Source organism: Hypanus sabinus, chromosome 23 (assembly GCF_030144855.1).
Source record: "Hypanus sabinus isolate sHypSab1 chromosome 23, sHypSab1.hap1, whole genome shotgun sequence".
In the NCBI taxonomy this organism is placed as follows: domain Eukaryota; kingdom Metazoa; phylum Chordata; class Chondrichthyes; order Myliobatiformes; family Dasyatidae; genus Hypanus; species Hypanus sabinus.
This window is the reverse complement of record NC_082728.1, coordinates 50251154-50268552: the sequence shown is the minus strand read 5'-3', so window position 1 is coordinate 50268552 and position 17399 is coordinate 50251154. Positions and strand designations below refer to the sequence as shown.

Here is a 17399-nt window from a genome sequence, read left to right as displayed (position 1 = left end):
TAGTTTCCAATACATTAAATTACGAATATTATTTGCCCAATAATAAAATCTAAAATTGGGTAAAGCTAAACCACCATCTTTTTTAGATTTTTGTAATTGCTTTTTACTTAACCTAGGGTTTTTATTTTGCCACACAAATGAGGAAATTTTTGAATCAATGTTATCAAAAAAAGATTTAGAAATAAAAACTGGTAGGGCTTGAAATAAGTATAAAAATTTCCGTAAAATCATCATTTTAATAGCATTAATCCGACCAATTAATGATAAAAACAAAGGAGACCATCTTGTAGTAAGTTGATGAATTTGATGAAGCATAGGTAAAAAATTCAGTCTAAATAAATCTTTATATTTCTTGGTAATTTTTATACCTAAATAGGTAAAGTTATCAGTAACAACTTTAAATGGTATCCTATCACTCAATAAAGTTTGTGCATTTAAAGGAAATAATTCACTCTTATCTAAATTTAGTTTATAACCCGAAAAAGTACCAAATTGAACCAACAAGGATAAAATAGCGGGAATAGACCTATCAGGGTCAGAAATATATAACAGCAAATCATCAGCATAAAGTGATAATTTGTATAACTTCTCATTGCGGGTAATACCAAAAATATTAGGAGATTCACGAATAGCAATAGCTAAAGGTTCTAATGCAATATTAAATAATAAAGGACTTAAAGGACAGCCTTGTCTCGTACCACGAGATAATTGAAAAAAAGAGGATCTATAGTTATTTGTAAGAACAGAAGCAACAGGTTTATGATATATTAATTTAATCCATGATATAAAGTTAGGACTAAAATTAAAATTTCTCAATGTATTAAATAAATATATCCATTCAACTCTATCAAAAGCTTTTTCAGCATCTAATGAAATAACACATTCTGGGATTGTGGGTGGTGAAGTATGAATTATATTAATCAATTTTCTAACATTAAAAAAGGAATACCGATTCCTCATAAAACCAGTTTGATCTTCTGAAATAATCTGTGATAGTACTTTTTCTAATCTAATAGCTAAAATTTTTGTAAGAATCTTAGAATCTACATTTAATAGTGATATAGGACGATAAGATGTACATAAAGTAGGATCTTTATCTTTTTTAAGAATTAAAGAGATATTAGCTTCATAAAAAGATTGAGGTAATCTCTTCTTAGCAAACGCATCATTAAAAATTTCACATAACCAAGGAGAGAGCAAAGAAGAAAAAGTTTTAAAAAATTCTACTATATAACCATCAGGACCAGGAGCTTTCCCTGAATTCATTGATGAGATAGCCTCTCCTATTTCCACCATAGAAATAGGAGCATCTAACAGGCTATGGTCTTCATCAATCAGTTTAGGAATATTCAAATTGTTAAAAAAATTATCTATCATGGACTGGTCACCATCAAATTCTGATTGATATAAAGATTTATAAAAATCTTGAAAGGTATTATTAATTTCTTTATGATCAGTAGTTAAATTACCGTCTTGTTTGCGAATTTTAATAATTTGTCGCTTAGTCGAGATAGCCTTTAATTGATTAGCTAACAGTTTACCAGTACGATCACTGTGAATATAAAATTGAGCCCTGGTCCTAATTAATTGATTTTCAATTGAAGAAGCTCAACTCTCTTCTTATAAAGTTCTTTGGTAGGAGTCACGGAATAAATCTTATCAATTTCCTTGATTTTATCCACTAATAAAGCAATATCTAAATATCTTTGTTTTCTTTTACCAGCAGAATATGAGATAATTTGTCCACGAATAAAAGCCTTAAAAGAGTCCCAAAGTATTCCTCTGTCGATTTCTTCAGTACAGTTTGTTGAGAAGAACAAGTCAATTTGCTGTTTTATATAAGTGATAAATTCTGGGTCTTGAAGCAAAGTAGCGTTAAGCCTCCAAGATCTGATATTATTGGAATAGTCCGAAATCTTAATAGATAACTTCAAAGGTGCATGATCCGAAATAGTAATAGAATCATATTTACAATCAATAACATCCGTTAATAACCGATGATCAATAAGAAAATAGTCAATTCTAGAATAGCTATGATATACATGTGAAAAAAATGAAAATTCTTTATCTTTAGGGTTCAAAAACCGCCATATTTCTGTAATTCCCGAGTCAACCATAAATGAATTAATAAGTAGGGCTGATCTGTTCGGAAGAGTACGAATAGGTTTAGATCTATCCATCGAAGGATTCAAACAACAATTAAAATCTCCACCCATTATCAACATATATTCATTTAGATTAGGAAGGGAAGTAAATAAACGTTTAAAAAATTCAGGGCAGTCAAAGTTTGGAGCATAAATATTAACTAGAACAACTTTCCGATGGAAAAGTAAGCCAGTTATCAACAAAAATCTACCCTGTGGGTCAGAGATAATTTCATGATGTGTAAACGATATTGAGGGGTCTATAAAAATAGACACACCCCTAATTTTAGCGGTACAATTCGAGTGAAATTGTTGACCCTTCCAGAACCTAAAAAAACGTTGATTATCCTCCCTCCTGATATGGGTCTCCTGTGCAAAGATAATATTAGCATTCAGTCTATGGAATACTTTAAATATTTTTTTACGTTTAATCGGATGATTTAAACCATTAGTATTCCAGGAGATAAAGTTAGCAGATTTATCCATCATACTAATATTAATTGTGTGTATCATAAAAGGTTAGAAAGACACATAACCCACAATTCAGGAAGGAGGAAAATTGATTCAGGAGCAACCGGAGAACATGACACCTCAACAATATTAATAGTTTAAAGTCGGCCCATAAACTAAAAGCAAAAAAATAAAAAGCAAAAGCGTGAAAAAAGATCCCTACCCCCTCCCCCCACCCTTTGAAAAAAAGCCAAGCGGCAGGCGCATAATCTAATACTAATATTACCCCCATTTCAAGATGGCAGCTCTATAAAAAAGATTAAAAGAAAACTATATAACACCCAAATTAAGATATAGAGTTGCAAAAAAAATATATATATCAATCAGAATAAAAGAAAACTAATATAATACAACAAACAATCATTAATAAAAAAAAGTATAAACGTCAAAATTTAAAAGTGTAATATACCTTTAAAAAAAAATCCCATGTTCAAATACAAGATGATGTTTCAAAAGCAAAGACTTATGGGAAGAAGAAACGCCATTTTGAAAAAGCCATATTACTAAATACAAATGTGAGTTCAGCAATCTGTTAAAAGACAAAATAAGATTAAAAAAAAAAGGGATATAATAAACAGTACAAAAAGAACATCTATAAACAATGATGATAGTAAAAAAAACCCGACCCATAGATCAAAAAATAAAAAGTTATAACCCAGCTTCATAGGTTAAAACTTAAAATAGAAAGATATCCTCTCTCCGAAAAATCTTCCACATAACACATAGTTCAAGTTGCAGTAGAAGATCGAAATTCTTCAACAAATTTCTTCGCTTCTTCAATCGTTGACTGTTGTCGTTCAGCACAATTCTAAGCTTCGCTGGATACATTAAAGCTTGTTTAAGAGTGAATCTCTGCCATCACTGGTTTAAAAGCGATTCTGGCTCTCATAACCTCATAAGAATAATCCTCAACAATTCGAAATTGGAAGTTATTGTAAGAAATCATACCTTTTTTACGAGCTAATCGAATTAAAAGCTCTTTCTCACGAGGATAATGAAGGCGAACAATCACCGCTCGTGGTTTATCAGTCATAGACGAAAACCTCGCAACTCTGTGAGCGCGGTCGATAACAGGTTTAGTTTGCAAACCTTCAGCACCGAAAATTTCCCACAATAATTTAGAGAAAAATTCAGTTAAATCACCGGACTCAACTTTTTCGGAAAACCCGATAATTCGCAAATTCTGTCTGCGAGATCGATTTTCGAGATCAGTAATTTTAAACTTATGCTGATTTACAACTTTAAGAGTCGATTGTACCTTCTTATCCAACTCCTCAAGTGTACATGCTTTTTCAACAATTAATTTTTCAAGAGTCTCCAACTTATCTTCATGCCGCTGAATATCCGCTGCCTGCGACTGAAACTTAGTATTAAGCGATTTAACAGCTCCCTCAAGTTCAGACATTTTCGTGGTAAACGTGTTTTCCAAACTTGCCATTTTACTTTCCAAGCTTGCCATTTTACTTTCCAGCTTGCTTTCCAAACTTGCAAGTTTAGTGTCCAGAAGATTAGAAATTGCATCGATAGATAAAGGCTCCTTAGACGATTTCTTACTTGTAGCCATTTTAAGTTCGGCAAAGTTAGATCAAATATAGTTTTAAGAAAAAAAAAGTCAATCGAAAATATCAACTCATTTGATTAAATTCGAAAAGATTTGATTAAAGGGTGATTATAGTTAGAAAAGTGAAGAGCGCCTAAAAGGCAGATGTTTACGTCGCCATCTTGAAACTCCACCCCCGCCTCTTATAAATCTAAATACACTATATTAGTTACTTCAATCTGCCAAAATATTTATCTTGTGTTTTTTTTAACTTGAAGTTTTTGTAGGCTTAATTGTTTATTTGTTACTTGTTTATTGTCTTTCTTTTAATGGAGCCTCCTAATCGGCATGAGCCAACTCAGGTCCCCAATCTTAATAGCTTCTTATATTTGTATTTAAGATTCTGGTTTCAGATTGAACACAATCACTTTTAGACTTTTATAAACTATACTGTGTTATAAACACTATTTGCTAAGAACCCCTTAACTACCAGATTATTAATGTAGCACAATGCTAAATCTAAAACTGTTCGAAACCTCATTGCTTCTTCAATGGACTGATGTTAAAAACATCTCTTGTATACTCCAGGAATCATCCACAGTGTTACATCTAATTTGGTTTGCTCTTTACTGTTTCTCAGCTTCCTCCAAACTTGTTCAACTGAATTTCCTGAGCTAAAGTCCACCCTGCCTACAGCCGTCACCTTATCCTTTATTATCAGGGTTCCCTCACTACTCTCAAACAAGAGAAAATCTGCAGATGCTGGAAATTCAAGGAACACACACAAAATACTGGAGGATCTCAGCAGGCCAGGCAGCATCTGAGTCCTGCCAAAGGGTCTCGGGCTGAAATGCCGATTGTACTCTTTCCCTCACCACTCTTAACCTTTCGATTCCGTATTTAATTTCCAGCCGTAGTCACACAGCAGTGATGGCTTTTAGATCATACTCATTTATTTCTATTCTTGCCCTAATGTTAAAAATGCTGTGAAAATTGTGTTTTACTAATTTTGTTCAATGCTCTTTCTCTTCTTGACATACTCTAGCACTTCTTCCGCTTACAGGGATAAAAGCACAAGAGAATCGCGGAGGGAGCAATCCCTGCGGAGAGTAGGTGGGAGGAGGGAGGGGAGTTAAAGATGTGTTTTCAGGTAGGATCCTGTTGAAGATGGTAGAAGTTACAGAGAATGACGTTTTGGTTGTGGCAGCTTATGGGGTGGTAGATGAGGAGAAGAAGAACTCTGTGGGGTGGTAGGTGAGACCCCTGGCACTTACCCTACAAGTGGAGCAAATGCTATACTTGCTGATTCACCTCCTTCACTTCCATTCATGGCCCAAGCCCCAAACAGTCTTTCCAGGTGAGGCAACACGTTCACATGTGAATTATTGGGGCTGTCTGCAATATCTGGTGATCCTGCTGCGGCCTCCTCAACATTGGTGAGACCTGACATAGATTGGGGGAACGCTTTCTTGTGCACCTTTGCTCAATCCACAAAATGCAAAATTTCCTGGTGGCCAACTATTTCAGTTCCAAACCTCGATTCCCATTCTGACATGTCAGTGCATGGTCTCCTGTTCTGCCACGAAGAGGCCGCTCTCAGTTTGGAGGAGCAACATCTTGTATTCTGTCTAGATAGCCTTCAACCTAATGGCATGAACATCAATTTCTCCAGATTCTGGTAATTCTTCCCCCTCCCTCTTCTCTCTTTTTCATTTCTCTACTCTGACCTTCCTCTTATCTCTTCTCATCTGCCTGTCACCTCACCCTGGTGCCCCTGCTCTTTCCCTTTCTCCCATGGTCCACTTTCCCCTTGTGTCAGATTCCTTCCTCTCCAGCCCTTTACCCTTTCCACCTATCACCTCCCAGCTTCTTCCCTCTGCTTCACCTATCACCTTCTAGCTTGTGCTCCTTCCGCATGCTACTTCCCCCTCATTATTCTGGCATCTCCCTCCTTCCTTTCCAGTCCTGATGAAGGATTTCGGCCTAAAACACAGACTGTTTATTCCCCTCCATTGATGCTGCCTGAACTGCTGAGTTCAGTAGATCAGCAACATTCATAAATGAAGCATCACACTTATCACACAAATAACATCTCTACGTTTATCCTTTTAACATTTAAAAATATCTGTAACACCATATTTGTAGAGATGTTGGTGATCCATGACCTATGATCCAAATTGTAGTCAGTGATCTGTAATATTGAATCTTCGATTAATTTTGTAATCTATTGATATAGTAAAGGGTCTGCTCTGAGGCAGTGCTATTGAGGGGGAATTGCCAAAAGTACTAAAATTTTCAGAATTACTAAGTTTCAGTCAGTTTCAAATTTGGTAGCAATTTTCACTTAAAAACAGTAATGAACAACTCTTCTTCCGCCGGCTCTGTCTCTGAGCTTATTTCTTTGGCAAGGACTCTCCCACCGATGACCCTTTCTCCCATCTTCACCCCTCCTCCTCTTCATGGACACCCCGCTCTGGTCTTCTGCCTGCTCTGGATCTCTTTATTGCTAATTGCCGACGGGACATCAACCGTCTCGACTTCACCACACCTTGTTCCAATTTCAACCTCACTCCTTCCGAACGCTCTGCTCTCCACTCCCTCCGCACCGATCCCAACCTCACTATAAAACCTGCTGATAAGGGGGGAGCTGTTGTTGTCTGGCGTACTGACCTCTACCTGGCCGAGGCACAGTGACATCTCTCTGATACCTCCTCTTATTTACCCCTTGATCATGACCCCACTAAGGAGCACCAGGCCATTATCTCCTATACCATCACCAACCTTATCAGCTCTGGGGATCTCCCATCCACTGCCACCAACCTCATAGATCCTACACCCCGCACTTCCTGTTTCTACCTCCTACCCAAGATCCACAAACCTACCTGTCCAGGTAGACCTATTGTCTCAGCTTGCTCCTGCCACACCAAACTCATTTCTGCATACCTTGACACTGTCTTATCCCCCCTTGTTCAATCCCTTCCCACCTATGTTCGTGACACTTCTCACGCTTTGAATTTTTTCCAATGATTTTAAGTTCCCTGGCCCCCACCGCCTTATTTTCACCATGGACATCCCCCCATCCTCCACCCCCCCACCCAGACGGTCTCAAAGCTCTTCGCTTCTTTTTGGATTCCAGACCTAACCAATTCCCCTCGACCACCACTCTCCTCCGTCTAGCGGAATTAGTTCGTACTCTCAATAATTTCTCCTTTGGCTCCTCTCACTTCCTCCAAACCAAGAGTGTAGCCATGGGCACCCGCATGGGTCCCAGTTATGCCTGCCTTTTTGTTGGCTTTGTGGAACAGTCCATGTTCCAAGTCTATACGGGTATGCATCCCCCTCTTTTCCTTCGCTATATCGACGACTGCATTGGCACTGCCTCCTGAATGCATGCTGAGCTTGTTGACTTCATTAACTTTGCCTCCAACTTTCACCCTGCCCTCAAATTTACCTGATCCATTTCCCACACCTCCCTCCCCTTTCTTGATCTTTCTGTCTCCATCTCTGGAGACAGCTTATCTACTGATATCTACTAAAAGCCTACAGACTCTCACAGCTACCTGTACTATTCCTCTTCCCACCCTGTCTCTTGCAAAAATGCTAACCCCTTCTCGCAATTTCTCTGTCTCTGCCACATCTGCTCTCAGGATGAGGCTTTTCATTCCAGGACGAAGGAGGTGTCTTCCTTTTTTAAACAAAGGGGCTTCCCTTCTTCCACCATCAACTCTGCTCTCAAACGCATCTCTCCCATTTCCCGCACGTCTGCCCTCACCCCATCTGCCCGCCACCCCACTCGGGATAGGGTTCCCCTTGTTCTCACCTACCATCCCACCAGCCTCCAACATATAATTCTCCGTAACTCCAACGGGATCCCACTACCAAGCACATCTTCCCTTCCCCCCCTTCCTGCTTTCCGCAGGGATTGCTCCCTACGCAACTCCCTTGTCTACTCGTCCCCGCATCCCTTCCCACCGATCTCCCTCCTGGCACTTATCCTTGTAAGCGGAACAAGTGCTACACCTGCCCTTACACTTCCTCCCTCACCACCATTCAGGGCCCCAGACAGTCCTTCCAGGTGAGGCGACACTTCACCTGTGAGTCGGCTGGTGTGGTATACTGCATCCGTTGCTCCCGGTGTGGCCTTTTATATATTGGTGAGACCCGATGCAGACTGGGAGACCGTTTCGCTGAATACCTATGCTCGGTCCGCCAGAGAAAGGATTTCCCAGTGGCCACACATTTTAATTCCATGTTCCATTCCCATTCTGATATGTCTATCCATGGCCTCCTCTACTGTCAAGATGAATCCACACTCAAGTTGAAGGAACAACACCTTATATACCGGCTCAGTAGCCTCCAACCTGATGGCATAAACATTGACTTCTCTGACTTCCGTTAATAACCCTCCTCCCCTTCTTACCCCATCCCTGACATATTTAGTTATTTTTCTCTCTCTGCCCATCACCTTGCATGTTCTCCATCTCCCTCTGGTGCACCTTCCCCTTCCCCTTTCTTTCTCCCAAGGCTTCCCCTCCCATGTTTCTTTCCCTTCTCCAGCTCTGTATCACTTTCGCTAATCACCTTTCCAGCTCTTAACTTCATCCCGCCCCCTCCAGTCTTCTCCTATCATTTCACATTTCCCCCTCCCCCCACTACTTTCAAATCTCTTACTATCTCACCTTTCAGTTAGTCCTGACGAAGGGTCTTGGCCCGAAACGTCGACAGCGCTTCTCCCTATAGATGCTGCCTGGCCTGCTGTGTTCTACCAGCATTTTGTGTGTGTTGAATGAACTACCATAGTTATGATTGTGAATTAAATTCATAATTGTGTAACCAAAGAAATAATATGTAAATAATTAAATTAAATTAAAACAATTAATCTAACATACAATGAAGAGTGATTAGGAAGAAAAACTTGAATTTTGTAATATTTTTTTCTGATGTTAGAATGTCCCAAAATATTGTGCAATCATTCAGATACAGTTACTGTGGAAACGTAGGTATAATGTTAAAATACATCTGTAATGTTATCACTTTTTCTTGTAACATTTTGTATTAACACATCCATAGGTGGTTCTTCACAGATTACTTGGAGATGGACATGCTGTTTTGTGAGAGAAATTCAGCTGCCACTTGTTGCCTTCACAGTAAAGCAAACCGAAGATATTGAAAGAAAGCACTGTGGTCTCCCATGTCCTTTATTGCAGCTGTTGGTTAAGTAGAAAGAGTTAAATGTTCATGGTACTTCCAAGACTATATGTCACGATATGTTAAACGGATTGAGTGCCCCCAAATGTTAACAAGGCTGTTATGATGGGGTTGTGGGTTTTAGGGGGTGGGCAATGGGAGGGTGGGGGGAGGGTTGAAGGGGGCAGGGGAATGCATTTTTCTGCATTGTCTGTAACTTTATACCCAAATTTCAATACATCCACTACATTTTTCAAAAGGAGCTGCAACTGATTTGTGTATGTTTGGTAAATGCAAACCTCATATTCTTAATAGTGATTGGGTTGTGCAGGTGTGAGAACTGATCTAGGCATGCAGTTTGATACGATAATTATCTAGATGGTTCTTCCTTGTGCATCGACAGCCTTAAAACTATTAGTGTTCAATTTTTAGTTGTTATTTCTGTGTACATTTTGGTGTCATCCTCAAATGTGCATGTAGTGAATGGCACTTAATTCCAACTGCAGAACCTCATTATCTTTGGGCCCTTAGAAAAGATGAGGTGCTCTATTTGATTAGCCACATAGTATAGTAACACCATCCTGCCAATCTTTAGAAATGTATATGTCAGAAATTTTGCTGGACCCAGTGTAGCCAACTAAGAACCAAATGGCAGTCACACATTCAAATCTTTTTCAATTGTTTAAAGGAAAATCAACACCAGTTGTTTTATACCCATAGAATGAACAGGGTCAAAAACTATTTGCTTATTCTGTCTCATTCTGAAGTTACAGGCCATTAACATAAATGGGTTTGGCACAGAAGTTAAACGTTTTGGTTCAAATAGTAAAGCACACAAAATTGTCCCTCAAGTCTCCCGACAAAAGTTTATTTGTTTACAGTGATTTTATAATTCTGCTGTAAATGATAGTCTCAAAGTGTTTCTCTTTTGTAAAGGGTGAGATGTTACACTGCTCCTATTTTTCATTATTGGTTCTTTCACTACTTTTTGAATTGATTGGCTTTGATAATCATTTACGAAAGTACTGTTTTTAAAAATTGGTTAATTGTTTTATATTTTTTAACCAGAAGCCCCATTTCTTGTTCACAACCAATTTTGCAGCTGATCCCATTCCAATCCCACTCCACTGTGTGGGCTTGACCTCTGATTAAGAATTGATATAACAATCTTCCATTAGAAAGGAAAATCTCATGCCATCATTTCAACTTGAGTTGTAACAATAAATTTCACATTTTGTGCATCTGCCTTAGGCCTCCAGTGTGGCTGAATGTTTGAAGGAGCACTGTGACACGGGCTTTGTTGTATTTGGTTTAGAGGAGAGCTGTAAACAATTTCTGTTTTTTGTTTAATAAATGTAAAGGCCAGACAAGATAGAAACAACAGTGCAAATACCACATAAATATATATAGATAGATAGATATTTATTTTTAAAATTAACCGTACTAAAAGCTTTTTTAACTCCATTAAGTTTCATGGCTCCTTGTGCATCACTCAGTGACGTGTACAGTCCAGCTGTAGAGTTTTTCATTCAACAAGAGTTCTTATTGCTGCCTTTTTAGAAATACTGTATTCAGATATACAGAAACAATGAAACCATCATTGGTCTGGTTTTAGGAGTCCTTAGTGTGCTGGTTAAGCTCGGTAGGTTTACTCTACAGGCATTGCAGAAATTGTAAAAGTTGGAGACTAATCTCCAATTTTTGCCAAGCATTTGATGGTCTTGCAGACTTCTTTCCCTTTTCTGTCCTATTTTAGTGAACATCATTTTATTTCATTTAAGGCTAACAAATGGTCTGCCTTTGTGTAAATCTTGACTTCACCTCTCTCATTTCAATTCGCTCTCTTAAAATGTAGTCCCAAATTAATGGCAGAAGTATTGTTGAACCCTTCTATTATCTGTTTGCTGCAGAGTTTTAGTTTATCTAAATTACATTTCTAATTACTTTCTTGTCAGCGTGTCTGCAACTTGAGGCTTTGATTGCATTCCGTGTTCTTCTCAGCTGAAGCATTTTCTAATGGTTCAGTATTGAGTTGACATTCAATAGCCCCAAGTTATTGAGGAGAAATTATAGTTTCGGTTCTCATTCCTGATCACTGTTTATTTACTGGTGCACATGTAGACTGAATGGTGGTAATATTGTGCTTGCATGACAGTCAGCTCAACATTTTCATTAAAATATAAAGGCTTACATTGCCAAGAATACGTGTTAGTGGAGGTCTGTGGACTAAAGTTTCATTGGCCCAGAAGTACAAGCTGAACAATGGAAATACATAAAAATACAGAAAATGCTGAAAATATTCAGCCGTTCATTAGTATCTGTGAATAGCAAAATAAAGTTAACTCTCTAGGTTAATGATCTTCCATCATCATTACTCACAGTAGCAAAAGGAGGCATGTTGAAAGATAATCACACTTGGTTCTCAGTTTATGGGGCTAATTAGTAACACTGACCAGCCTAGTTACTACATCAGTGGAGCACTACTGGGAAAGTAAGCAAAAGATGTTAGAAGGCTAATCTGCCATTTGGACAGCTTAGATAATTAGGCATCTTTGTTATTATCTTTGAACTACTACTAAAAGCTTGGAAGATGACAGAGGCAGTATAACTTAACAGGAAAATGTACAAGGAGAGAGCTGGCATCATGACCAAGAGAGCATTCAGCTATTACATCATTGTAGCAAGTGCCAATTTTACTAGTCAATTGGAAAGATGATGCTGGTTCTGTATTACATTACAATTATATCTTTAATGGTTCAGTATTTAATGGGAACAGCAGAAGCTTGTTGATGCCATTTAATTTTCAGAAAGCAACTGATAAATGCCAAGGACAAAGAAAGGTAACTTTGTGAATTTGTACAAGGGTTCTGCTCATTTCTCATTTCTTGAATCATTGTTCCAGGAACTTTGCAAACATTATGCATTAACAGATTAGTGAGAGGTCCTGCCTTTGCTTTTTATGGTGCAATCAGAATTGATAGCTCAGCTTTCTGCAAGTTACTGCTTCCACCCCATGCCTTATTTACACTCAGGGGTGTCTTGAAATGTTATTCCAAACGACATTTTATTACCTATTCTTACATATTCTTCACTTCCCCATCCCGCGGTCCATGGATCCCTTGGTTAATGGTAGGGGTCCATGGCATAAAAAAGGTTGAGAACCTCTGCCATAGCTAAATACATGGATAGGCAGCTTGAACCCAAGGTCTTTCCTGTGATGTAGCACTCCAGCAGTCTGCTGGTTTCAGATATTTTCCTTTGTTGTCAATGTTTGCTGCTTTGGCGTGCCCCTACTCTAGAGACCTGTTAAATCTCAAAGTATTGTTTCCTTCTCTAAGGTAAACCATAAACCTGTCTGGATCTGAAACAAAATAATTTAAAATGTTAAATTATCCAAATGTCTATGTCACATTTCTTTGTTTATAGCATCACCTTCCTCATCTTCGTTTCTTTTTTCACTATGCAGTCAATGTCTTTTCCTTAGACATTGCATTGGGAATGAAGATTTCCACTTGCTGTGTTTGCTGATGAGGCTAACATGGCTTGTGGGTTTTGCCACAGGTGCTATTAGAGGGAGTGTAGTTTGGTAGGTGGGGGTGTGTGTTTCAGAAGTGTGCACCTGACGTTCTCAGTGACATCCTCCTGAATGTACCTTCTGCTCTTTGAAGAATCACAGAAAATGAATCACAGGAGTTAGTGAGGATATTTCTTTAAGGAGATCTTAAGAACATCCTTGAATATTTTTTTCTATCAACTTGATAGGCTTTTCTCACATTAAATCTCAGAATGTAGTGTTCTAGGAGTCTGGTGTTGGACTATTAAATGATATGGTCTTCCCAATGTAGTGTAATTAGAGAGCGGGAAAGGGCAGTGACTTTCATTCACTTCTGCCAGTGCACGTAATGATAACTTCAGTGCTTTGAGGTGTCCAGTATAGATAATGGTTCTGTATTAAAAACACATAGGACAGGGATCTCTGCTGGTCAGAAGACCTGAGTTTTAAGTGAGGTTCAAGTCAATGAGACCATTAATCTGGCTGACTGATGAATAGTTCCTGAAATATGGGAATATTTCACATTTTCCAGGGACAGTAAGTTTAGCTTTGAATGGTCTACAGTGGACGGAATGTTTAAGACCAACCTAAATTCTACCTGAGCCTGATTGTCTACTCATTGCAGCCTCTGTATTTCCCAGTTGATCAGTGACTGGAATTAAGAAACCAGACCATCATTTCTCTATCTAAAGCAGGGGTTTTCAACATGTTTAATGCCCTGGACTTCTATCATTAACCGATGAGTCCATGGACCCTAGGTTGGAAACCCATGATCCAAATTGGCAGGGATTATTTGCTAATCCCTGCCAGTTTAAATTATGCAGAACAAGCTGGAGTCTATCTAGTAGTTTCTCACTGGATAACCCTTGCTCAATGATCAGCTATCTTACTTTACTTATTACAGTCATACGTAGAACAGTGCTGCTAGCAACAAATAATGATTACTGATGAGAATAAGGTCTACCTACTCCACAATAGGCAAATACGGAATCTAAATGTACCAAGGCAGAATGAAATAGTTCCAACCAAGAGATATAGCATTTGCCTTTTTCACAGGATTCTGAGAAATGTTAACTACAGAAATAACAAATCATTTACTAACAATGTAAGCTGTAAGGGACCCAGACAACTCTGCAAGAATATATCTGAGATATCAAAACAAGCATAGTTTAGTCTACCTTTCTCCTGAATTATCTACCAGTCTTTTCTATCAAACCTAACGCCAAAACTGTTCAGGAATTGCATTTTAATTGACTTGAAATTAACCAGTGCATGCTGAGAAAAGCTCCAAATGTTGTCAGCTGCAGATTTCAGTTTTAAGAGAGATTCTTCATGTTTCTAATCCGTGTTTAACCAGCAACACCATAATAAGGTTGTAGGTAGTTAGTGGTTTTGGCAGACCCATCATACGATATACAGTAAGATGTTAACTATATTTAATGGTAACAGGGCCTTTTCACTAAGCTTTTCCTATTTCATTCAGACTAGAAATCAATGCAGCAAGAATAAACAATGTGTGTGAAGCAAGCATCTTTGATACTTAGAATTATTCAGCCATGTTTATCATTTGGGGCAGATTCTTTGCAAGATTGTTGAATTCCAGTTAAATATGGATATGTTTCTACCATGAAAGATGAAATTGGGCAAAATCAAATGGAAAAACTATTCTCTGTTGATTAGCCATTAGTCTATATATACTGAAGGTGGATACAGCTACACATGACCAAAAAGGACTGAAGTAGCTGCACGTCTTAAGTCAGAGCTCTGAAGATTTGGGCACTAATTTCCGTCACAAACCACATGGTGGGGGTCATTGTCTTAACACCAGAGTTTTAAGTCAAATTAAACAAATACGTTCACCCAAGTTTGGTGCAACCAGCTGTTCGTTCTAAAGAAGCTCAGTGAAAAATGCTTGGCTTATGGGCTGCTATTTACTGCTTTTTCATTATTGTTGTTTCTTTGTAGCGGCCAGTGGTTTCCCGCTGAACTGAGTTTTATATATGTTATATATATGAAACCTTTTAAATTAGGCTGTAAGAGTTTTATGTGCTTGTTGTATTTTATTTTTAAATTCAGCCTTAAATTTGAGTGGTATCTCATGTCATTTCTATACATTTCTTTCCATAAATAAAAAGGCAAGTTTTGGAAATAACCAATACTGAAGGAATTTGATTTGCGTGATTTCATAAGCTGCACTACACATGGTTAAACCATCCAGCCTTCAAATTGTATTTGCCCTTGATTTATGTCATAGCATTTGAACCCATCAACTCACTTTAGTTTTATTTAAACAGACTTTTGGAAGGAAGATTTCTATCAGCAGCTTTCCATCTTTTTGGGACAAAAGGCGCAAGAGTATGCACAAAAGGTACTTTGTACCTACTGCCAACACAGCCCTAAAAAACATTTATTTTTCCCACAAAGGAAATATTTGGTCTACATCTGAATACCTAAATTCTTTAACCATGTTTGTTTTTGGCTGCTACTATTTTGACACCCATTTTTCTCTCAAAATCATGCCATCTCACCATCTACAAAATATTCTATCTATCCCGGTTCAAAAATGGGCAACTTCACATTTCTCTGAATTTAACTCTGCCACTGGTTTTACCAACTTTATTCTCTATATTCATTTGCATTGATATTTTTTACTTACTATCCCACCTGATTTGTATTCACTGCAAACTTAAGTATGGAGCATACTATTGCTTCAAAATTTTATTAATTTAAGCTGAAGAACTGTTACCTGATCAACCTTACAGAATTGTACAGCCCAGAAATGAATCCTTTCAGCTTCCCATCTTCCCCGATCCTATTTGCCCACAATAGAACTGTGTCCTCTAGGCTTTTGCCATCCAATATCTCCTCCCCCGCCACCAGAGTAAAGATGGAGTTTGCCTGGTCCCTGCCTTCCACCCCATCAGCCTGTGAATTCATCATTTCTCAGTTTCTATAAACTTCATAAACACTTGGCCACCAAATGAATTTTCTCTTCTTCCCTTCTAGCACTTGGAAAAGACTGCTCTTCTAACTCCACCAATTGCTTGCTCACTTGCTCAAAGTATGTGCATTAGTGACTCTCCACCGCCCATAAAAAAAAAGTCCTTCCATATGAGCTGAAAAATCACTTGCAATGTAACACAATACATTTAAGTGTTCATGGAACAGACTATATTAGAGAAACCAAAGACAGTTTGAGTTTTTAAACTTCACTTTGAGATTAATGTAAGCTATTGTTTAAAGCTTAGAGAAAATTAAAATAGTAGGTAAAAGGAAAGAGATACTAAAAATAACAGGTAAATAGAAACCTGAACTTTTGAAAGCATATCAAGAATTGATAGATTTGTTGTAGTTGCATAATGTAAGAGTCAAATGAAATCAAGATAGTGTACTCCAGCCAGTAAAAATCTGAAGATTATAGGGAGGATGGGCACCATGCTACAGGAGACCAATCAGGTGATGAATTAAAAATTAATGTGCAAGTGGAAAGAGGAATACAGTTAGGTGATAGATAGTATTCACTGCAGATGCAAACTTGTGTCCTTAAGGGAAAGGAGACAAAGTGTGAGCATTGGAAAGGGTAGGGAAGATAAAAGTAGCTGTTTGTTTAAATTGATGAAGCATTCCTAATGAGATGGATAGATGATTTGATGCCATAGAAATGGATAAATTGTATGAGATAGATAATTGGATTTGTAATTCAGGGTAACCAAGACTAGGAAGTGAGCATTTCAAGATAATTCACTTTGGAAGGATAGACACAGTTGGAAAGGAAGTGACTGGCTCCAATAAAGTTTGGGATTTGGTCAGTTGTAGAAAATAATCTTTCCTCAGAAAATAGAATTATTGAAGGTCTCATGAGTGAATCTGCAGATGCTGGAAATAAATAAAAACACAAAATACTGGCAGAACTCAGCAGGCCAGACAGCATCTATGGGAGGAGGTAGTGACGATGTTTCAGGCCGAAACCCTTCATTAGGAGTGAAGTAACATGGGATGGTCAAGGGGGGAATAAGAAGTGGGGGGAGGGATAGAAAGCTAGGAAGTGATATGTTGGAGGGAAATGGGCTAGGGGGAAGGTGGAGAATTATGGGAAATAAAAGAGAAAAAAAGGTAGGGCTGGGGGAGATTATAGTGGGGGAGGGGAAGAGAGAAAGAGAACCCGACTGAAATAATAGATGGGGGGGGGGGGGGGCAGGGGTATCAACAGAGGTCTGTGAGTTGGATGTTCATGCCAGCAGATAGGCCACCCAGGCGGGAGATAAGGTATTGCTCATTGACCCGCGCGCGGCCTCATCTTGACGGTAGAGGAGGCCATGGACAAACACGTCGGAGTGGGAGTGGTCTGTGGAACAGAAGTGTGTGGCCACAGAGAGATCCCACCACTGCTGGAGGACTGAGCGTCGGTGTTCGGCGAAACAGTCTCCCAGTCTGCGACGGTCTATAGGCTCACCGACAGTCATTA

General features: G+C 38.5%; 1 protein-coding gene across 1 annotated transcript in view; it reads left to right on the top strand.

Moving 5' to 3' along the window:
- The window catches only part of LOC132380185 (uncharacterized), a 71388-nt gene extending 61868 nt beyond the window's left edge, over positions 1-9520 (top strand). The window contains exon 6 of the mRNA XM_059948869.1: positions 9265-9520. The gene's annotated coding sequence lies outside the window, so the exon portion shown is untranslated. The remainder of the gene's footprint in view (positions 1-9264) is intronic.
- Positions 9521-17399: the final 7879 nt, after the last annotated feature.